Below are 24,962 nucleotides of genomic sequence, written 5' to 3'. Positions count from 1 at the left end.
ATTTATGAAAAAATTCGAAGGAATTCCCGGTAGAGCTCTGAAGCACAGACAAACAGACGTAACACTTAGAACAAATTTCTTCAAAATCCATCGCCCAGTTTACACTATCATCATCTGGTGAGCATGTTGCACGAAAAGGTGTTTCGTGCAACAAGACCGGCAGATAGCGGTAGTGTGAAACGTCAAACGCGAAGAAAAACGATGCGCGCGCCTATGGTTGTCAGATATGTAACATAGCGAATTTGAAATGATCATTAAGTGAGTGGTCAATGGAAATTTCGTCAGTGTTACGTCTGTTTGTCTGTGTCTGAAGGTTTCTTCGTTGGAGAAAAGCCAGAAGAATTGCAGAAGGAACTCTTACGAATTGAGGACCTCCTGGTAGAACTACGTTTAATTTTCGGAGGAATTATGACTTGGGAAACGGACTTAACCATTCTTGGAGGAAATCCCGAGTTATCCTGATTCCTGGAGAATTCTCGGAGGAACTCAGAGGAATTTCCAGATCAACTCTGGAGGAATTTCCCGGGGAACGTCTTGAAATTCCTGAACAACCCCATAGGAATGTTTGGAGGCACTCCGAAGGAATTTCTGAAAAAAACTTCGAAGGAATTTCTTAAGGAACTCCCAAGGAATTGCTGGAAGAACCATGGAGAAAATCTGAGGGGATTGAGCAGGGAAGAAACTCTAAAGAATTTCCTGGAGGATATATGAAAAAAAATCATAGAGGAATTCTAGAGGATTCGGTGGTGGAACTTCGGAGCGATTCCTAAAGGTCTCCTGAAGCGTTCCTATAGGAACTTAAAGGTAATTGTTTGAGGAACTCTGAAGAAATTTCCGGAGGAAATCCGAAGGAATTCCCGGTGATACATAAAAGGATCTACCGATGAATTGCTGGATCAAATTCAGAGAATTTTTTTTGAAGAATTTCAGAACAATTTATGGAAGAACTTTGGAGCTATTTCCGGTGGAACTCCGGAGAAACTTCCGAGGAATTGCTGGATGAAATCCAGAGGAACTATTGGGAAGCGTCTGGAAAAAAGGAATTCCTAGAGGAACTCCGGAGGGATTTCAGAAGGAGCTCTGAAGGAACTCCGTAGGAATTCTAGGAGAAACTCACAAGAAATTCCCGAAGAAACTTCGAAGTATTTCTGGTAGATTTTCCAGAGGGGGAATTTTTGGATAAACTTCATAAGAATTTCTAGTGGAACTCTGGAGGATTTCCAAAAAAAAAAAAAACACTGGAAGAACTCTGAAAAATTCCTGGAGAAAGTTTGATAAAATTCCTGGAGGAACTATGGCGGAAATCCGAAGGAATTCCCGGCAAAGCTCTAAAGGAAATTCCGGAGGTAATCTGAAGAAATTCCCGGAGGAAATCTGAAGAAATTCTTGAAGGGACTTCGAAGAAAAACTCTAAAGAAATTCTTGGAGGGCCTCCTAAAGATTTTTCGAAGGAACTGCGGAAAAATTTTCAGAGATTCTCCGGAGAAATTCCTGAATACTATGGAGAAAATTCCGGATGAATTCTGGATTAATTTCTGGAGCATCTCCAAAGGAATTCCGAGAAATGTCTGGAACAAATTTTTCCAAGTATAACGCTATTTTATAGCGCTTCAATATCATATCTCAGTTTTACTATTGATTAATGAAAAGTTTTATCTGTAGACTGAGTTCTTGCAAATTTTTTAACGCAAAATCATAATATTCCCTTAAATTCCCAGCAAAAAATTGAAAGAGTTTCTTGAGAAACTCCGATGGAATTGCTGGAGGAACTCTGAACAAAATCTCAGAGAAATTCCCGGAGCAACTCTGGAGGAATTTTCGAAGTAACTCTTTAGAAATTCCTGGAGAAGAAATGCTGGACCAATTCTTGGGGGAAATCTGGAAAAGTTGCTGGATGAAGTCCTGAAAGACCTACGAAAAATTCCAAAATGATCTATTTATGAAGGAAATTCGAAGGACTTCCGGGTGGAGCTTTGAAGGAACTTCGGAGGACATGTTGGAGAAAATCCAGAAGGATTGCTGAAAGAACTCCGTAGGAATTTCTTGAGCAATTCAAGGGCAATGAATGGTGATGCTCCGAAGGGATTCTCGGAGGAACTTGTAGAATTTGTGCATGAATTCCTGGATGTACTCTGGATAAAAATCCTATAGCAACTTTAAAGGAATTCCTTGAGGAACTTCGGAGGCGTTCCTGGCGGAATCCCGGAGAATTCAGGAAAAGACCTCCAGGGTAATTGCCTGATGAACACCTGGGAAAAAAAAGAAAATTCGAACGAATTCCCGATGAAACTCCGTAGGAACTTTCCTGGAATAACTGGATGGAATCCAGAGGAATTGCTTGAAAAGCTTCAAAGAAATTTCTGGAAGAACTTTAGACAAGACTCGAGAAGAGTTTCTGGCAGAAATCTGAAATAATTCTCGGTGCAAATCCGGAAGAATTTCTAAGGAATTTCTTGATAAAATTCAGAGAAATTACAATGGAAATCTGCAAGAATTTCTGGAGGAACTTTAAAAAAATCCTGGAAGAACTTCGGAGGAATTATACGAGGAAATCTGGAGGAATTACTGGAGATTACGTACAGAGGAATTCCCGGAGAAACTCTTAAGAAAATTTCTGAGGATGTCTGGAGGATTTCTCGGAGGATATGTAGAGATTTTTTCGAAGTATTTCCAGGAGAATTCCTATTGAAATTCCGGAGGCTTTTCAAACACTTACTAGAGGAGCTTTGAAGAACTCCTGGAGAAAATCCAAGAGGAACTAAAAAGGAAAATCCAGGTGAACTAAAAAGGAAATCCAAAAAAATCCCGGTAGAGCTCCCTTGGTGGAAATCTGAATTCCCGGAGGAACTCTGAAGAAATTCTTTGAGGCCCTCCAAAGGAATTCCTGGTGAAGCTCCGAAAGATTTTTTGACGAGAAATGGAGGAACTTCGGAGGAATTGCTGGAGGAACTTTGAACAAAATCTGTGTGGGCTTCGTGGCCGAGCGGTTAGTGCTACCAAGCATTTAGCCGCGTCGAGTCAAAGAGCGTGGGTTCGATTCCCGCTAGAGAAACTCTGAAGGAATTGCCGAAGCAACTCTAGAAGAATTGCTGGAGGAATTCATGGAGCAAATCTGGAAAAGTTCCTGGAGGAAGCCCTGAAAGAACTACGGAAAAATTCCAAAAGGAACTATTTATGAAAAAATTCGAAGGAATTCCCGGTAGAGCTCTGAAGCACAGACAAACAGACGTAACACTTAGAACAAATTTCTTCAAAATCCATCGCCCAGTTTACACTATCATCATCTGGTGAGCATGTTGCACGAAAAGGTGTTTCGTGCAACAAGACCGGCAGATAGCGGTAGTGTGAAACGTCAAACGCGAAGAAAAACGATGCGCGCGCCTATGGTTGTCAGATATGTAACATAGCGAATTTGAAATGATCATTAAGTGAGTGGTCAATGGAAATTTCGTCAGTGTTACGTCTGTTTGTCTGTGTCTGAAGGTTTCTTCGTTGGAGAAAAGCCAGAAGAATTGCAGAAGGAACTCTTTAGCAGTTTCTCAAGCAACTCAGGTGGAATTAACGGTGATGCTCCGAAGGACTCCGGGAAAACTTGTAGAATTTGTGCAGAAATTCTTGAATGAAGTCTGGATAATACCCTATAGAAACTCAAAAGGAATTCCTGGAGGCGTTCTTGGTAAAACTCCGGATGCGTTTCTGGAGGAACTCTGGAGATACCTTCTTCTTCTTGGTATTACGTCCTCACTGGAACAAAGCTTGCTTCTCAGCTTAGTGTTCTCATGAGCACTTCCACAGTTATTAATTGAGATCCTTTGCCAAAGTTGCCATTTTCACATTCGTATTTCGTGTATTATGAACACATATTCTCACATTCGTATATCGTATATTATGAAATGATCCTGGATCGACCGAGAATCTAACCCAAACACCTTCAGACCTTGGAAGGAAGGCCCGAAGAAACATGAAAAAACAAAAGAGAAAATTCGAAGGTATTTCCGATGAAACTCCAAAGGAATTTTCCTGGAATAACTGTTTGAAATCCATAGGAATTGCTTGAAGAACTTCAGAGAAGTTTCTGGAAGAACTCCAGACAAGACTGGAAGGGAATATTTTCTGGATGAACTTAAAAAAATGCTGGAGGAACTCCAGAGGACTTGCACGAGGAACTCTGGAGGAATTACCAGAGTACGTATAAAGGAATTCCCGGAGAAACTCTTGAAAAATTTTCTGAGGAACTCTGGAAGATTTCCCGGAGAATATGTAGAGATTTTGTCGAAGTATTTTCAGGAGAATTCCTATTGGAAATCCAGAATTACTGGAGGAACTCTGAAAAACTCCTGGAGAAATTCCGAAAAAAAAAAATCAAGGAGGAACTGAAAAAAAATCCGAAGAAATGCCCGGTTGAACTCCAAAACAATCCTCGGTGGAAATCTGAAGGAATTTCCGGAAGACCTGCAAAGGAATTCCTGCAGGGACTCCAAAGCAACGGCTAGAGGAACTGCGGGATATTTAAAAAAAAAACTCCGAGGAAATTTCTGAACTATGGAGGAAATCACGGAAGAACTCTGGAGAAAATCTTGGAGGATCACCAAAGAAATTCCTTGAGGAGCTCCGAGGAATGTCTAGAGGAATTTCGAGGAAACAATTAATTGAGAATTCATGTAGTACAACGGTAGGATTCTCGGACGAACTCTGAAAGAATTCCCGATAAAGCTCCGAAAGGATTCCCGGCAAAAATTCAGAAAGAATTTCTGAATCAAATTCGGAGCTAGTTCTAGATGAACTTTAATGGAATTTCTGGAGACATTCCGAAGCTAATTCTGGAGGAGCTCTGAATAATATTCAGGATGAAATCTCCAAAGAAATTCCTGGAGGAAGCCCTGTACAAAATCTTCGAAAGAATTACAATTCAAAATCCCTTGAGTAATTCCAGGAGAAAATCCCCGGATGAGTTTTTGGGGGAGTATTCCCGGAGGAATTCTTGGAAGAAAAAAACTTCTTCGGAGGAATTTATGGAGATAATCTCGGAGGATTTCCCTGAAGAAATCTCCGGATAAATTTTTGGAGCTAATCGTCAGAAAAAACGGTATCTAGAAGAGTTCCTGAGAGAAATCCCGGAGAAATTTCTGGTTCCAATCTCCGAAAAATTCCTGGAAGAAATCTCCAGAAAAATCCTCTGAAAAAATCTCCGAATGAATTTCTGGAGAAAATGTCTGGAGGAATTCCATAATGATATCCCTGGAGGAATTACTGAAAGAACCTCCATAGAAATTCCGGGTCATCGGTAGAATATCTGGAAAAGGTGATTTCTGTATGAGGACTGTTGAGGAATCTTCAGATGTATTCCCATAGAAATTTAAGGTGGAATCTGTTGAATTCATTGAGCGAGTTTAGAGATTTTGGAATGATTGTTAAATAGTAGACTAGAAATTTGTTAGAGTGTACAAAAGTGTTGAACGGAACCGGCGATGACGATGACGATGATGGATAAATAGCAAGCTTCCGAATTCTCACTCACTCTCACGATAATGGGTTTCTCCCTCGTCACAATTTTCAGCGAAAAGCTGCCTTGCGAAATTATCCGTCTACAAAACAAAGCGAAAATAGATATTGGCACAACTCCACAGCTGTGAGAATTTTATTTTCTCCTTCTCCTCTCCATGGAGAACATTTCAGGTGTCCATCGCCACAAGCAGCAGTTGCTTTTATGCTTCAAATTAACTACTATTTTCGTCATGTTGATGTAGTAGCATGGTTAGCGTGCACGCATCGCGGTAGTTTTTAGCAATGTTCTAGGTTCTAATCCCGTCGTCGGCACCAGTTTTTGTTTATCCACACAGTGATAAATTTCGGGAGCAGTTGGTGAGCGAAAATATGATGGAGTAAAAAAGAAATTATCCCCAGAGTGGAATGATTTTCGGTTATCCACCATCGTTACTCTAGGAAAAAAAAGTGTGAGCGAAAAAAAATGTTCACATGAGAAAGCGATAAAAGCATTCTCCTTACGTGCGAAAAATCGTAGATTTCGCATCATTGATACGAAATTTCAGAACCCTGATAAATAGTATGGTAGGAGTGGAACTTGTTCCGTGAACGAGTTGAAGTCAATGAAAGAAAGGAGATGGATCTGAAGAAAGAAAGAGAGAGTAGAGTAAAGGATCGGTTTCGGGCTTGGAGCCTTGGCATTAGGTTTTCATAGTAGAAGCATTAACCTAAGAATGCTAATGTCGCTACTGTTTGTGTTACCAACATCTAGTTTGCCACGCGCTGACAGCGTGAGTACCGGGCCTCAAAGTGTCAAATAAAATTTTATAAACATAACAAATCATCCGCTACAAGATGGCATTCAGCAAACAATGAAAAAATACAGTTGAAGGTGATTATAAACTTATTCAGTTTTGTGACAGCAGCGCCACTAGCGTTCTACTACTAATATTTCTATTGTTTTCATTCTAGAAAGTATCGTTGCGGCGAGCAGTTGACTTATAGATAAAAAATTTAAAAAATGAGCTTAATTCGCATTTTAATTGAAAAGTGTTTCGTTTACCAAATTCCAAATTGGACAAATTCCTGCAGGAATTCCTCAAAGAAATAACTTGATGATTCCTGGAAGATTCTCCAATGAAATTGCCGAATGAAATGCTGGAAAAGGAATGAATATTGTTTAAAAATCAGCTGCAGTGGAATATTGTTCCTGTTTTTACTTACCATAAATGTGCAGGAACTAATGCGACTAATTGAGCTCAATGGGCTCAATAAACTGGAAATTCTTCCGTCGGTAATTTTAAAACTAATAGTCTACATTATTTATTATTTTTGAAGGAATGTTTCCAATGTTATAAGATAAATACAAGGTTCAAGGTATTTCGAAATTTATTCGACAAATGTCTCCTTTTACCATAAACAATATTTTAAAAAATTATTTTCCAACACTCTCAATATCCACGAGAAAACATTCTTCAACAAAATATCTTCATTTGTTGGGACCTTTAAAATGGCAACAACATATTCCGGATCTCTTCCACTAAATGTTTCTATGAACAATTCAAAATGACGTAATATTTTTTTATGAAAAGTAGGCCATTGTGTTGTTTATTCTCTTTATAAAAAGTAGGCTGATATGCAGCAACGGAATTGCAGAAACTTAATTTTCTCGGTGCACATTGGGGTGCGGCTTATTTTTCAAAAGTTCTTAAAACCAAAAATTTGTGTGCTCTAATGATTCCAAATAACATTAAAAGAGAAACCTCAAAGAGCTAAAAATATAAAGATTTTGAGGTGGTGCAAGCGTTTTGAAGGTGAATTTTTAAGTTATAAAAAAATGGCCTTTAATGAAGTCACCATAACTTCGTTATTTTCCAAGCATTTTTTAATTTTTTAGCATCATTATCTTCAAAATGAAATTTATGAAATCTTCGTTGAATATAAAATTTGTCTAAAATCGAAACTAGTTCTAGTTAAACGAAATTTACTTCAATTTTTTTTCTAATTTTAGTAGAAAAATCATCATTGTTTGACCATAACTTCATAAAAACTCAATCGATTCCAAATCTTTTTACATGTTTTTGAAGCTTAATTATACAACAAAAAGGGGTGGGTAGCCAAAAACATATTTTTTTTAATGGAAACATCATTTTTTTTTATTATTCAAGGTTTTTTGCCTGGAATTGCATTATTTTACAAAACTTAAGTTTCTCTGTTTAATTACGAGTTGAATAGTGCTTATACTTTTCAACATGTGCCAAAATATTTTTGTTTCAAAATTATTTAAAAATTGTTGAAAAGTCCTATTCAAAGGCTTAACAAATGAGAAAAAACGGTTTCAGCTTTAAAGATTGTGTTGTGTCAGTCGCTGGTGGTGACCAATCGATTAAATGATGATGAACCGTTTAAAAGCAATTGAATTTGCTTCAAAATCATGTAAAATGGTTTGTAATCGGTTAAGTATTTATAATGTTATGGTCAAACAAATATAGAATTTTTAGTAAAATGAGGAAAAATTTACCCTTACTGAAACTTGGGAAAATCCTAAAAAATGTATTTCCTATTTTGCACTTGAATTCAACAAGTTACTCTGTAATAAGTAATTCAAATTATTTTGGGAAAACATATCTAACTCTATCGTACAAAATTTATCCGATTTGCCTCAGTAAAAAATTACCGAATTTTCCGGGAACCTTGAAAATGGATCTCCGGAAAAACTCCTCAATCAATGTTTAAGACCATATCAAGTCTACTGCGTTGAAAAAAGTATTTGTAACCGAAAACCACGTGAATACCTTATTGGAGGAAAAAAATCCTTACTTTGCTTGTTTCGCCGAAGTAAGCTGGAAAAACGAGAGAAAATTCTAAAAAGATTTTTTTCCATGATTTGAATTAAACATGATCCCTCACAGCGTGAAATATTTTATATGACCCAATTCTGCCAGGTTTGAGCAGCCCAATGGTCCAAGGTCAGCATAACGCCTTCGCTTCCATACAAATTTCGAGTCGCGCAAACCCATTGGACGATCGCCTTAAGACAGCATTCTGGGACCAATATTGTACAACATTTTCACATCTGACTTACTTGAGTTACCTCAGGGATGTCAAAAATCTTTGTTTGCGAACGACATAGTCCTCTCCGCTAATGAATCTCCCTTGAGTTTCACATTGTTGCATTACCTAATGAACGGACGGTACCTCATGACTAGAGTTTTCATTCCCGGGAACATTTCCCGGGAATTGAGATTTCCCGGGATTCCCGTTTCCCGGGAAATGATTTTCTGTTTCCCGGGATTCTCGTATTTCCCGGGAAGCTTTATAAAAAAAGAAATAACTATCTATTTTCAAACAAAAACCTTCGCACCATTTACTTATCATATAATTCTAACCAATGAACTCACTACATCACTTGTAATGAAATAGTTGTTCAAAAATAGATATCGGTTTTGTCGATATCTGTTTCATGAATTTTTCTATATAAAATAAAGGAATTTTCAAGGGATCTTCTCTATGAATTCAGTAGGCTTATAAAGTTTTCGTGGATGTAACAGTCACAATTTTTAATATGAAGACTCTAGTTGGATCAAGAATAAAGTCCACGAGGACTTTTACTTAATGGTATAAACTTTGTTGTTCTGAAGCCTAGCATTTAAAATGAAGCTAGGTATCATTTCTTTAGAGAAACATGAATAAATTACTAACAAAGAAGGGAAATAACCAACAAATATACTGGTATAAAATACATACAAGATCGATGAAGCCGCATGACTAAGAACAAATATTCGAATAAAAGCGAAAAATAAAGCCAGGCATTGTTTTTACGTCTGAATGCTTTTTATCACGGTTTGTAAAATAAAACAAATAAAAAAATGCGAAAATATTTTTTTGAGTTTATTGTCGCTTGTGCTCCTATAGCCTATAATACATAGCAAACTACAAATCAAAACCGTGTTTTTGATTTTTGCTTCAAAAAGTGGATCAAAAGCTTTTGATTGATATAAAAAAGTTTTAATTTAATTATTATTGCGTTTTATGAAAAATAGTTTTTCTTAGTAGTGCTACTATAGGAAAAGTAGGTTTCCTATAGATGCAAGGGAGCTTAAATTATAAGCAAAACTATATTTCGATTACTTTTTTTTTTAACAAAATAGAGTTGTGTATCAATGGCACTTAGGTAAATGGTTCCTGAGCTTCATGCAAAACGGCCGTAAAAAGCTACTAGTGCGACTATATGGGACTGTCTACTAAGGGAACACCGACCCTACACGAAATACGAATAACTTAAAAAATAAAATTCCACCAATTTTGCTTTATTTCCACGTTTTTCAAAATTTCCCGGGATCCCGGGATTTCCCGGGAAATGGTAATTTTATTTCCCGTTTCCCGGGAAATCAAATACCGGGAAATTTGAAAACTCTACTCATGACAAACGCGAGCGTTTTTCATTGTCTTACCTTTGCCCTCTTAAACGAATTCCACAGTGGATAAAACGGCAATAAAATGGTTGTAACCGTTTTGCTTTATCACATCCTCTTCCCTATCGCTGCCAAAGTGAGTTAATCCGTTCGGTCATTACATCGCCCTCTTCTCGGTGACGAACGGACCCAACAGTAGTTCAGAATAATAATTTGTTGGCAAAAAATACTCATTCCTAATATTTTACCAATTTTAAATCATGACAAGTGTTGTGGAACATGTCTTAGGGTTGCTGATGCTAATTTGGGCACAGTCATTTTTTTTTTGGTTTTGGTTGAACTAAATTTCAACTAATTTGCTGTTTTTCACACAGTTGTAGGTTCTCAACTTTTTCAGAAAATGAATGCCTGGGTAAAATTAGGCTAGAGAATTCTTCTCTAATAAATTTTTAAGACTTAAAAGAACATCTTTCGATTTGAAGAATTATTTTTATTATTATCTCTATTATATTTTCAGCCCTAAGGCTGGTCCATCTCAAAAACAATTTGGAGAAGCTGTCTATGACAAACCATCAATAGTAGTCGTTTAGTAATATTAACGACAGGTGCAATAAATTTGCATCCGGAAATGCTGAATGTAGGTAAAGTGAGATAATGACCAAAAAAACTTAAAACGAACAAACGAAAACGAAAAAAATGGACAAGCATGCCTAAATACTTAGAAAAACAATTTTCTTGATAAATTTTCGTATATGTCCACAATTATCTTATATTTAAGATGAATGTTTGACTTCATTCATGAACTAAAGACAAGTTTGGACATTGGGGTTTTGCCAGCATTTTAGAAAAGAGGACCTCTGTGAGACAGACCCATTTTATGCATGGCGCCCTCGCAGCTTGGTATGCCATTGCATGCTCTCGCTATTCCACCTCGTGGCATGCGGTTTTGCACTTCCAAGTGATTGCCTCCAACCTCAGGTTAAAAGTGAAGCCAACGGCGACGATAACTCGATAATCAACCGGTGAGAAATGGGACAGATTACAGAAGAAATAACATTGTGACCGAGTGTCGTCCTGGACATGATACCTTCCCACTTCGCCGACGCCGCCGCCGTGGGTCTTGAGGATGGTTATTTCCTGCTGTGCGATGTCGTTGAAGTTGCCATAGAGAAGTGCCATCACTACTACTCATTGGTTTATCAAACAGAATAGAGAAAAGTGGGGCAAAAGCTTGACCTTAGGGGAATAATGAACATTTCCAAAGAAAAAACCGGACCTGTAGGAGAGTTCTGGCGCAAAATTTCCTTGCTGGTATGTAATGAATGAAATTTTCCTCTCTTCGAAGAATTCATCTATTGTTTTTTTTATAGAAGCACTGCACTACTAAGAAAAACTATTTTCTATTAATTTTATATGGATAGGTCTCAAACCTCCATTACATTACTAACCTTTGTTTTGAATGGAATTAGAAATCTCAAAATGAAACCTTTGCCCCACGTCACCCTAACGTAAAACGACCAGCAACGGCCAATGATGCTCCGTGTCACATTTGTGTCTAGTCGAGAGCAGTCACTGTCACATTCCTCCACACATAGGACGTGTGCGACCATTTCAATCCTCGCTGAAGGTGAAAGATGAAGCCAATCGAGCGATAAGACGGGCGTCTGTTGCTCAGATACACAAAGTGACCCATTCCTTGGGACATTTTGCCATGAAGGATGCGTTAGTTATTAAGAAGAAGCATTATTATTTTTCGGAAGAAGCTGGCACAAAGAGCAAAAATAACTGCGTTCTTTTATTGTCACCTTTTGTAGTGATGGAACTATATGACGGAGACAATTATTTGAGGCGCCCGGGGACTAGTATTTAACCTTTCTCCTTCCAGCTATCGGCAGGGGATACAATTGTGAAAATTTATGACCTTTACGGGTAACGAATTTGTGAAGGCTGTTACGATGATAGCATTTCAAACGACACTTGATAAAATAGGATGGACAGTAAAAATGCCAGAATTGCCATGATAGATGTAAGAGTTGCATGCCAATGTAATTTTTGGGTGATTTAATTTGCGAATCAGACTGTCCCGAAATTTTATTTTATCAGAAAACATGTAGGTTCAACCTCCATATTCAAGGGTCTCCTTCAAATGGAAATCCAGCAAGATGTTTTTTGGGAATTTGTTCAATAAAATCAATAATGATTCTTCCATAAACATCTTTGTCCACAGATTTTTCCAATTATTTTGCCAGATATTTGTTTAAGAACTGTTCCAAGATAAATAATTCAAAAATATTATAGTAGAATTTTTTAGTGATTTCATCTTGTTATCCTTCACAGAAATTAAAGCAATAATAGGATTTATTTTTTCTGAAACTGTTTTAAGGAATTTGGCAAAACAAAAATAAAAATAAATTCAGGAATAATTCCTCCAAAGATTTTACCAAAGAAATCTTCCTAATGCTTGCAATTCCGCCACGAATTACCCTCGTGGTCCCAGAATTCATCCCAAGAATACTTCAATAATATTTCGAGTAATCATCATATATGAGTTTTACAGGATTTTTTATGTAATTTTTCCAAGGATTCCTTCTTGGATTCCTCCAGATGATTTTTCTAAGGATTTCACACCTTAGGGGCGGTCCATTAATTACGTAAGACAAATTTCTGGGTTTTTCAACCCCCCCTCCCCCCATGGTAAGATTTTTTGTATGAAATTCAAAAATAAATTTTATGGCGCATAAGAAATCTCAGACCCCCCCTCCCCCCATAAACCCTTACGTAATTAATGGACAGCCCCTTATATGCATGTCAATTTTTTTCCAGATTCGTCCTCAATTCTTTCTGAACACTCTTGCAAGGATTTTTCTAGGAATTCTTACCAAAATAAAATAATCCTGTAAATCCTCACAGATTTTTAGGACAATTTATCTAAATATTTTGCAAATATTTGTCGAGGTTCCGCAATGATTCATCCAAAAAAATCCAAAGGACTATTTCTAAACTTTTCCATTTAACACAGCATGGATTTTTCAATGGATTGGTAAATTAAATTATCTTACAGCTATTGTGATAATATGTTGATTGTTCAGTTTGAGATTCGATTATTTAATTTTTTTATTGTTATCTATCATTGCAGATACCCATCGCCCACACACGTCACGCGAAATATAAGTAAGTACACATCCCGTTCCGGAACACGTTTTTCACCCACTTTATGTGAACAAACACTCCATTTGATGTTGCAAATAAAATTTGAGGCTGCTTCCGCCGGCTCGTTTGGTAAAGTGAAAATTCACTTCCGAGTTTTCCAATTCAGCGTCCGCCAACACAGTTGTGGTTGTTTCCTAGCAGAGTAGGGGGAGATCCCCCAGTACCGGACAGCACCCAATACCGGGCAAAGTCGAAACATTGAGAAATCATGGTCCAATCAAGATGGTGTATTAGTAGTAAAGGAAGCTATTCTGGAGACTAATGTTTGCGTAGAATAACACATCCTTGAAATATGCATGCCTTTTTAAAAAAGCACAAAAGATTGAAAATTTCAAAAAATTTGATGCATTGCCTTAATTTTGAGCCTATTTAGTAATTTTTATGAATATGAAAAAATACTTTGGATCACGCAAGCATATTCGAACATAATCCTAATTTGATAGTATGAATGTATTTTGTACCATAATTGGACTAAATATGGACAAATTACAATTTTGTTCAAGCACCTCCTGTCCCTCAGTTTCGGACAGCCTGATTTGTTATATGATATCTTCGTAATTTTTGCACGAGTGTCTCAAAATACATTCATTTTTCATGGATTCCGTCGATCATGGTATCAAACATGCAATAAAATTAAGAAAAATGAACATTCAGTACAACATCGTAAAATGTGTTATTTTTCATCATATAAGAAAGAGGTTTTTGATGGACATCTTGCAAACTATGATATACTCAAATTGTTCTTGTAAATGTTGCAAATGCATTGAATTGGCAATTATATACTATTCCTAAAGTAAACACATTCAATGATGTTCAAATTTACAGAATTCGAGGCATTTCCAGATTGTGTCCGGTATTGGGTGCCACCTTTCAAGATCGATCAATTTGGTACTAAAATACATCATCAAAATGCAATGTCAAAATTCATACTTATATTTTCAAATTTATTTTTGTACACTATAAAAATGATAATATTTATCATAAATGGGTAACACGAGCGCATAAAATCAATATTTTTCGAATTATGAATTTAGTGGCTTAAGTGTCCGGTACTGGGGGATCTCCCCCTATACGAATTCATGTCACGACGGCCATTGCTTGCATCGTGACCTACAGCATGGCGACAAAGATGCTCGTAGAATGTGGAACCACGTTCCCGTTGCGCAAAACATGACAATCGTTGCTTGGCGAAGGCAATAAAATCCTTCGTTCAATTTTACGCTGTCATGGCTAGATTCGGGTTCAGAATAGTTTCTGAAATATAACATCAGCAGTTTGAATCGTTGCATTTAGTGATGCAAAAATTGTGGAAAGGAAAATCCTGTGGGCGAATTGACAAATATTGTATATTACTTAAAAAGTTATGCATCAAACAAGTTACATATTGCCATAAGTTGTTAAGGCCATCGTACACGATTGCGAACGAAATTATTGCGATATAATAAAGATAATCAATCCATTCATACGAGTTCAGTTTCAGTAAAATTTTCCGTACCAAGATAAAACCATTTCATACCGGTTCAAGTCCTAGTAATGTAAGGAAAACGCCACAGAACAAGAATCGACAATCGACAACGAGTAAGGGCTGAATGTCAAGAATGTCCTTTGAGCAATAAAATATTCATAAAAATCCTCCCGGCAGAGTTTGATGAAGCATGCCGTTGGGAATTGTTCTTGGTAGGTTGCCTACGAGTTGCATGTCGGTGATATTGCTTTTGCCATGTGTAATGTAATTCAATTGGGTAACATTTTTTTTTTCAAATAAAAACGATTTTCTTGACAACGACGGAAAATTTTAGTTACTGTATTATGTGGTAAAGGGTGTACGGAATAAAATTGCGATACACACAACAATTTGGCAAAATTGACACGTTCAACCAACCATCTTCAAACTTTCAGGAAGTAAAATAAAACATGCTATGAATATGCTACCATGTTTGATTTATTAAATTTCAATTCCGTATCAAAATGCACGAACTTTTCCCTTCACACTACTCATAAGGTTCTGTACAACACATGGGCCAACTTTTTTTTGCGTGGCAGTCCATTTTTTCTTCGTATCTTCCTCCGATTTCACTCCTTTGGATGCTTCATAATGACCCAGTACTTTTCAATTGGCCGCAGTTTCGGTGCGTTTGGTTGAGACGTTTCGGTACGAAATTTACCTCCTCAGTCTTGTACCACCCCAAAACCTATTTCGAGAAATGGTACGAGGCCAAATCCGGGCAGAAAATCGTAGGACCATCGTGTGACCACGGAAGAGAAAGTAAACGCTTTTGGAGGCATTCCTTTAGGTACACCTGCCCATTGACCGTTCCAGTTGTCACGAATGGGGTGCTCCGCTTTACACACGAGAAAATTGCTTGCCAAATCATTTATTTTTTGGAAAACTTCGATATCTGCTTTCTAACGTCCTCATGGACATCGAATTCATGATGAGTAGTGAAAAACTGGAGCCCCGGAAGCTGCCGGAATTCTGCTTTTACATACGTCTCATCATTCATAACGAGGCAATGTAGTTTCGTCAACATCTGCACATGTTTTACCTACCGTATTCTGCCGTTCATCGCGATTAGGCGCCTTTTGGACTTTGTAAGTATGTAGTTCTTCGATTATTTCGCATCCTACCCAAAAGTTTTGGATAGATTCAGTTTCTTCGCCATATCTCGAAATGAACTGTTGAGATTCCTCTTGAAAGCTTGAACTACCCATTTGTGATCGTTAACACTATATGGAGATCCATTTTTGCCACTCTTTTCTCTCCGATCGATGGTCAATCGTTCGTGGTATCAATTTAAAACACGAGACACCATTGAATGTACCATTCCCAATTTTCTTCTGATGGCACGATGAGATAGATCCGGATTTTCGAGGTACGTGCGCAAAATTTCTTTGCGCCGCTGCTGATCTTCACAACGATTGCACATCTGCTAGTAAAACTTACACAGCGTAAACCAATACACATTGAACAAATTACACCCAAAATATCAATAGAAAATACCCAACGAGTAAAAAGTTCGAGTCATTGAAAAGTGATGCAATTTGATTCCGGACACCCTTTACATGGCCATATCAACCAATTAAATGCTACTGTTTCAATTGGTTAATCTTGGTAAATACTGTAACCAAACTAAAATGATACAAACCGATAGAAAATTATATAAAACACAAAATATGGGAAAAATACATGAATCTTTGATCGAAAATGTCTCAAAACAAGATATAAAACAAATCTAATTAAATAAAAAAAAAGTTGACTGTTGAGAGAATGATGACGTTTATTTCAAGAAAAATCCTGATTTATGAACGATTTTCACGAACTTTATTATATATCAAGTTTAAATTTGCCATTATTTTGCATTATCTTTACAGCTAAAAATATGCTGTATATTTCAGTTTATTTTCAAGCACATTTTGGAGCATCAAAATAAACTGAAATGTCAACGACAAATCGCTTACTTTTCAATCGAATGCACTTTAAATTCAAATGATCATGTAACATTCAAGCATCTTTAGTTGAAATTTGGTCGTGATGCTGTAACAATAGATGAATTTGATTTATTTTTACAATACTCGTCTGTTTATGCTTCATTGAAATTTAAATATTTCTATCTGTGTGCTAGATGTTATTACAAAAGTTCACAAAAATAGTAGGAAATATGTAAAAATTTCACCATATTCTATGCAATCTGTAATTTTGCAGCCAGTACATTCAATTTTTTTGGATATAAGAAATTTAATACTACAATTTTTGCCCGATGAAATGTCGATATAAGCGATTTTTGAACCAACTTTAAACAGTTTACGTATATCTCTGATACGCAACCAACCTGTATCAAAATTGACCTTGCCAACCAAAGATCGTCTAAGAATCTCAATAACAATGCAAAACTGGTTTTGCCTGCAATCCATGAATTTTTTTTTTATTTGCTGTATCGTCCGATTTGGACACGGCACGGACCTATGTAGATTCATCTCGCCGACCATGAAATATTTTAAAAATTTTCTAAGGGTCCTAAAAGAAATCTGTTGCAGAATTCAGGAGCCAATCGCGAGATGAATGCCTTAAAGATCTTGCCTAAATATTGTTTAACATTTTGCTTAGAAATTTTCTTTATCTTCTCCAAACCGTCTGGGATGTTTGATGAATTTTATCATTTCAAATTTATTAGCTTAATTTAGCCTGACTACACATATCTATAGTTGATACTCCGAGATTGACTGAAATCAGTGAAGATGTACAAAGCATCATTTAGAAGTTCAGCTGGGATTGGCGATAATTTTCTTCAGTGTGCATGGATTTGGTAAAATACTTCAAGTGTGTAATCTTTGCTATTTGGAGACCGTGGTGATCTTTGCATCTTCACAACGGTTACTGGCAGGGATGTTTTTTAATGGGGAGGATCGTTGGGTCACATGACCTATTTTGGTTAGTGATAAGACCACAACCAACAATAATTTATGAGCACAATACCAAAATATTACATTGCTAGTAAATATGAAAAATTTTCAAATGTGTAAATGACTACCGACACTTGAAGTGACGTTCCATTTAAAGCTTGTTGAACAAATACTGAAACGCAATTTTCTAACAGCTGTCAGAACGAAAGCGTGTGTTAGTATAATTGACTCATTGAAAACTAAAGCATGGAACGAGCTCACCAGTTGCTAATCCATCCTCGATTAAGTATATAAAAAAATTCGACTCCGTCAAAAAAAAAAAAACTGTCAGAGAAAACTAAAAAGTAGATTGGAGTACCTTTTACCTTCTAAATTCCGCCCTAAGCGATCATATTTGACAGGTACGCGTATTCCGACTACCACTTGCAGATTTCTTCAGTGTCAGTTACTCGTATCCAGTGCAGAAGACTGAAAGAGGTAATCGAAATACGCGTATCTGACAGAGATAAGCATTTAGGGTGGAATTTAAAAGGTACAAAGTACTCCAATCTACTTTTTAGTTTCTCTATCGAGAATCTGCTCAGAGGATTCGAGTACATTAAAAAGAGAAAACTGACAGGCTGATTTACATAACATAACATTGAAGTCGCGCGAAAAACAAATTTAATTGCATGAACCGTCAAAGAACACTTCAAATTTTTTTCTTACCATTTTGTCCTTAAAGTTAATCCAACGTTGCTTGATGAACTCAGCGAATGTGACAGAAGGACGCATTTTTTTCCATAATTCATCCATGCTTACACACGAACATTAAACTTCAAGTTGTTCGAAAATTTTCACAGGAATTTTGAACAAATTTTTCAATTCATTCAACAGTCTTCCTTAAAAAATGCACTTCTTTCGTCAAAATTTTGTCGAATTTATATACAGTAGAACCTCCATGAGTCGATATCTGAAGGGACCATCGACTCAAGAAAATATCGAGTCGTGGAAACCAATTTCTTGGAAAGCTGTTTGTGGGGACCATCATATTAACCATGAAATCGTGTTTCTAATATGTTTTCATGAGTCAATATCGAGTCATGGAACATCGACTCATGGAGGTTTCACTGTAGTCACAACAATTGTTTGATCTTAGTCGGTTAAAACTTATATCAGCTGAGGAATTCAATTCTGAACGTAGTATTTGACAAAGAAAAATAACATCTGTGAATGTGCTCAAGCAACACTACGCTGAACAGTAGTGTTAAGGGGGTGTCAACTGAATTTTAAAATAAAATTGCCTGACTTTTCCTGACCTTCTAGTCGTATTCCGAAGAAATTTCAGACCACTGGATTGGTTAATTTGAACCGAAATAAGTGTGATTTTTGAAGATACATATTCGACTATTTGCAAGAATCAAAATGAATAAACAGTGTGAAGAAACTGAGCAAAAACTTTTACTTTACTCAAGTTGTATTACAAATTTTCTTGTGCGTTTATTCAAGTTTTGAAGATAAAATTCCACCTTTTTTGAAAGACAGAGATTTTCCTAGATTTTTTTTTGAGATTTCCTAAAATTATTTCATTCACTGTTTTGAGAACTTTTACATTGCTCCTTCATAAACTAATCCAAAGATTTCTTTTAGCATTTCTCTTATCTAAGAAACCACCTCCAGAGCTTTCTCTAAATATTTAAGAATTGAGGATGATAGATTCAAAGGGGTGTAAGTGATAAAAACCTAGTGTTGTGACTTTTTGGGTTTTCAGCAAAATCACATTCCATATAAATTGTATGTGAGCCAAAAAAAAAGCGAATTATGTTATTTTTTTCTGTTGGAAGGAAAAAGAACCTAAAAACCCGTTGGAAAGCTCAGAAACAGTAGAACCTTTGATTATATCTTAATTGAATCCTGTCAAAACGTCGAACGATTTTTTTTCACATATTGTATTTATTATTTTAGAATAGGTACTTTAAATAATTCTTCACGATGAAACGGTACAGGTTATTTAATTTAGTAAATATTTTAAGATACCGATATTCCGATGCCTATGTTTTCTTCCCTGCGGAAATTATCTAAAGAGTTTTGAATTTTCCAGATTTCTAGGATTTCTGCTTTTATAGATTTTATGGATTATCAAAATACATTTCATTCGAGTAATTATTCAGAAAGTCTTTTTTTCAAAAACAATGATTCAGAAAAGAATTTTTTGAGGCATTTTTAGAAGAATGTTTAAAATTTCCGGAGGATTTCCTGAGTATATTATCAGAAAAAAAATGAAAAAGAAAGGAATAGAGCTCCTGATACAATCCCGAAGTAACGCTTGGACCCTAATTCAGCTATTTTCAAAACACCAGGAAATTGGACTTCATAGTCAATGATATTTTTGAAAATCTCACACCTTAATTTTTCAGGAGCGATACGATTTTGATTTAACTTCACCTAAAAACAAGAAATCTCATTTGTTTTTCTCTATCGCTTTTCTCTACTGGGTGGATAGAACTCTATTTTTTCAAAATATTGAGCATAACTTGTGAAATTGGGCATTGTGTTGATCTAGAATACTTCAAAACTGAATATTAATAAAAAAACCCTGGTTTGTACGAATTGGAATGTTCTATCTAGAAAACATAGAATTTAATCGAATTGAGTGTAAACCGTTCATATTGTATCTGACCGATTCAATAAAACTTTCCTGATAACAAATAAAGCAACTATTCGTTACAATAGAGTACCAGCTGTATACACACCCTCAATCACCAATCATACAATGAAGGGGCAGTTCCTCATTGCGGTTAAAACGTGATGTATAGTAGTGCTCTCAATCCAAGGAATTGCGGTAACTGTATATCCGACGACAATCCACTGGCGCACTTTGGTCGTACACAGAAAAAAATATTTAATTTTCAATGTGATGTAAACTGAAGTATACTATAAAAATAAATCAAATTCGTGTGTTATTACATTATCATGTAAATTTAAATTAATATACATTTAATTTTCAACTAAAAATGGTTGAATATTACATGATCGTGTAAATTTAAAGTGAATTCAGTTGAAAAATAATGGATTGATCGTTGAAATTTACGTTTATTTCGATGCTCCAAATATGTGCATGAAAATAAACTTAAATTTACAACATGTTTTTAGCTGTGTAGACAAATATAGTTTGGCCAACATTTGTTTTATAGCCTTAAGCGAATAAATTATATATATAATGGTTTTCAACGAGCAGTTGGTTGTCTGGTTAAAAATCATCAAAATTACTAAGACTTTATATTGAAAAGAACTAAAACTTCAACTAAATATTTTATTCATCTTGATGCGCAATAAATTAATGAACCGTTAGATGATGCAGCACATAAGATTAATATTTCATTTGTAATTTATAAATGTTGTACCCTATTTTAGACGGGGTTGTTGGTTTAATAACTACCGTTTCTGCTTCATAAGCAGAAAGGCACGGGTTCAATCTCAGGCCCATACCTTTCCTTGTACTTTGTAGTTGTATCTTAACCTTTCACTAGCTTCTATATTCCACTCTTAATATGTCACACTCGAACTATTCATTCATAGCAATCGCTAGAACCTGAGACGGGCAAGAAACTACGCTTCCATTCTTCCATCATTATAGCATGCCTTTCCTTACGCCTGATACATAGGCAGTCTGCTAACCAAAAGCAAGCCTCTCTGTCATAAAAATATCTTACCCCAATATCTTCCCGAATAAACTGGCGTAAATGCAGGATATATCCGGTCTGATGTGGGCCAGTTTTAGATGTATCATTTATTCCTTCCCCTTTCCCTCATTGGTGTGCATTCTGCACTACACTAAGGGCTGTCTATTAGTCCCAAGTAGCCATCTGGTTGATTCCTTGTTTAGACTTACGTGCAGCTGTTCTGGCAAAACTGGAGTAGAAACCACGGAGAGCCAGCTATAATTTTATACTCTTTCTAATACCATATATTTATGTGGTTTGATTTAAGCCAATTTGATGACATAATAGCCAAATTAAATTAAATTTGAGAATAATTTCGATCAAAGATCTTGATAATATAATTAATTGGATATGTTTTAAAATAATATCCAAATGTCAAAACCATTTTCGGAGAAGTTTTGGCCACCCCTTTATATGCAGCCCGACCATTGTGCGACGACACCAACGCCCAAACAAGGCTCGAAATCCGTTCGGTGTATATGTTTATGTGGTGAAACATATATGAAACACCACACCGAACATCCTGTACCAGGACCCGTTGGTTTGTAGGTTTGGTCGTTGGAAACAATTCATACGAGCAGGAAACAACACATTGTTGATACACACATTATTGCAAGGTATGGCTATTTCAACCGGTTGAACGGTGTTCGGTTCCGTTTCACCTGGCTGGCTCTTCTTCAACGTCGTGGGTTTTTTTTATGGTTTTAAATTCAACTGTAAGCGAGGACCTAAGCAAAATTATGGTGAAGTTAATGGTGAAGTTGATGTTGGTATGGCGCAAGTGAAATGACATTTTCACCCCTTGCGGCACCAAAGCAGGACACTTACAGTTAGAAATTTATTAGAAGGCCAACTCACATGTATTAAATTCCAATCCTGACGAGCGTGGTGCAAAGACAAGCTTCAGAAGGACATCCGGAACAGGACAGGAGATTGTACTAGGAAAAAAAATACGACAATGATTTGCTCTCTTGATGTATACTCTTCTTTCTTTAAAATTATAAATAGATTTTTGAAGGCAGTTAATTCACCTATATTTGAATCTCTGTTTCCAATATTTTCAGTGTTTCAAATATGTCATTGTGGGAAGATATCCTGAGTTATTCAACACTATCATCCAGATTTGGTAAAACTGAATTAAGCTAATATTAGCATTTTGTTAGAAACATATCTGATTTCATTTTCCTGATTAAGTCATGAATTAGATGAATCGAAACAGGTTTACTTACTTTAAGCTAACGCAATAACCAGCTTTAACGCAATAACCAGCACATCAAGACCCATTCCAGGCAACCTGATGAGGAAACATAGATTATGATTGTTTCACAATGTAAACATGAATAATTTACTATTACTTTCATGTTGTTGTTTCCACCTTGAGTGCAGTCGCTAATTAACCGTAAGGTTAAAGCACTTCACCCACAACAAACCAGCTTCACTGATGTTTGCCTTCAAAGCCTTCCGCTCCACCCATTCCACCTCGTCGTCTACTGAAAACCACCCGCACCGGAATAGTTCTTCGAAAACATAAATTCCACAACACAAAACACCGGAAACCAAGCGCAGCTCCATGTTTAATCAAGTGCAGCCAGCAATATATCAACCTCACACACTGTTCGGCTCCAGTGGAAGGCCTCCGAGGAGGAAATGTAATCCAAACCAATCAAAATTTTAAAAAGATAAAAAATCAAGCATGCAGCTCGCTTTTTTTCATAAAACAATCGCAATTACACAATTAAACTTTGCAAATGAGAAATTAAACTGAAAGTTAAACACTCTCTCACCATCGGATATGCGATCCAGATTCCGCACCGCGTCTGATCTCCCATGTATGATAAACACATTAATGAAAAAAAGTGGGCGTATAAACGCAGCATCCATCTTCCTCGCAAGATGGAAATGCATGAAAAACTCCCTTTGTACCACCCCTTGTGAGCGAAATATGTGTGTGATGAATTGATAGCGAAAAGTTTTCATTTTCCGCAAGCGATTCGTAGGAAAAGAGAAAAAACACGCCGGCTTGTTTCGCATTCCCTCGTTGATTTCTGCCGTTTTTATTTGTTTGCATATCTTTTTCGAAAATGCTCATTACCTAGAGCAGTGTTTCTCAAACTTTTGCCCACTCTCAAAAGCAATTGAAATTCAAGTTACTCAGGATTTCGAAAGCTCCTCAAGAGAAAGACAATTCCGGGGGAACTAATTTGGAATAAGTGAAAACTAATATTAATAAATCCAAAAATATGGAAGCCCTTAGCGATGATGTGATTTTTTAACTTCCTCATCAAGAAACTTCCAGAGAGTAAAAATGACAAAGTTGGACCGAATCGACAATTTAGCCGGAAAAAAGTGTTTTCTCTGTTCTCGTCGATTTTAGACGTTTGATGTCTTCAGAGAAGTTATTCATAAAAGAGTTTTGCTTCTATTAAGAAAATAGTTGAATATGGTGGTCTAACATTTTAACTCAAACTTTTTTGTTTCATGATATTTAATGATAAGCATATAAATAGGAAACAAGCTTGAAAACTTGCAAGTTGACTCAAATTTTCAAATAATGCATATCGAACCTCAGACGTGCTATAAAATTTTTGTAAACAGCAATATATTCAGCAATCTCAGATAGAATAATGAACAGTATTTTGGAACTTGAGCCAAATACTTGAAGACGATTTAAATATGACGTCCATCGTTTTTCGGGATCTCTAGAACCCCCCTCCCCCCTGTTACATTTTTCATTAAAATTGGTCAACAAATGTTCAAGAAAGGATGGTCATTTACATCTCTAGTTTAATCCCGTAGTTCTGGCTCGTAAAAACCAGCTCATATGAATTTATTTACGATATCATTAATTTAAATGCTATTAGGGCAACGCTTGAGATCATGTTGAAAATTAATATTGGTGCTGTAATGTCGCACTCAGTATGTGGTCATTTGGGTGCGGATTATTTTTCGAAGTCTCTCAAAACCAATTATTCGTGTGTTCTCCTGAATTCATTTTTTTAAGCTCAAAGTTTTAGCTAAAATATTAAAATTTAGAGGTGAGTAGTATGTGACCCTTTGACCGTGACGCTAGCTCCTGCGGGGGCGGGTGAAGCGGTCAAGCAGGATTAAACGTGTTAGGCGCGCAGTGCAGTTGAGGGGGAGAAGAGTGGCGTGGTTCGCGGGCTTATTTAGTAGTGTGTGATCCTTTGACCGTGACGCTTGCTCCTGCGGGGGCAGGTGATGCGATCAGAATCGATCATGTTACGTGTGTAGTGTAGTGAAAGTGTGTAGTATTTTGCGGTAAGCACAGTGCGGCGACGGGAGAAACAGCGTTACATCCTGGTAAATTCATTCTTTATTATTATTTACTCACCTATTACCCTATGAAACTAAATACGTGCCAGGGTCGAAAATTTAATTTTCGATTCGGGAAGTGTAAAAACATTTCAGATATCCATTTGATATCTGGGTGTTTTTATGCGGGGCTTACTGTATATGAAAATGACCTCAGAATGTGTGTGTATTTACTGCCATTCTTGAAATGGGTCGTTGGAATTTCAGTAGAGCTATCACCTTTCATCTCCTGGGCTAAAATTGTCTGCAGATATAAAGATATCGAAGGGTATCAATAAATACATGCATACAATTTTCTTCCATAAAAGCACTGCCGGTCAGTGGGAGGTGGATTGTATACACACACACACACACACAAATATTAAAATTTAGAGGTATCAGGTATCAGAAGGCCGGCTCCAAAGGCACGTTCCCCACC

At 36.5% G+C, this 24,962-nt stretch overlaps 1 protein-coding gene across 3 annotated transcripts in view; it reads left to right on the top strand.

The window, feature by feature from the left end:
* Positions 1-24,962, top strand: part of LOC5564562 — a 328,377-nt gene that overhangs the window by 185,256 nt on the left and 118,159 nt on the right. For all 3 annotated transcript variants that reach the window (XM_001648834.2, XM_021846966.1, XM_021846965.1), the window contains one exon: positions 13,036-13,070. The gene's annotated coding sequence lies outside the window, so the exon portion shown is untranslated. The remainder of the gene's footprint in view (positions 1-13,035; positions 13,071-24,962) is intronic.

Source organism: Aedes aegypti, chromosome 2, assembly GCF_002204515.2.
Source record: "Aedes aegypti strain LVP_AGWG chromosome 2, AaegL5.0 Primary Assembly, whole genome shotgun sequence".
In the NCBI taxonomy this organism is placed as follows: Eukaryota; Metazoa; Arthropoda; class Insecta; order Diptera; family Culicidae; genus Aedes; species Aedes aegypti.
Note: the sequence above shows the minus strand (reverse complement) of the source record. Positions and strands in the feature narration are given on the sequence as shown.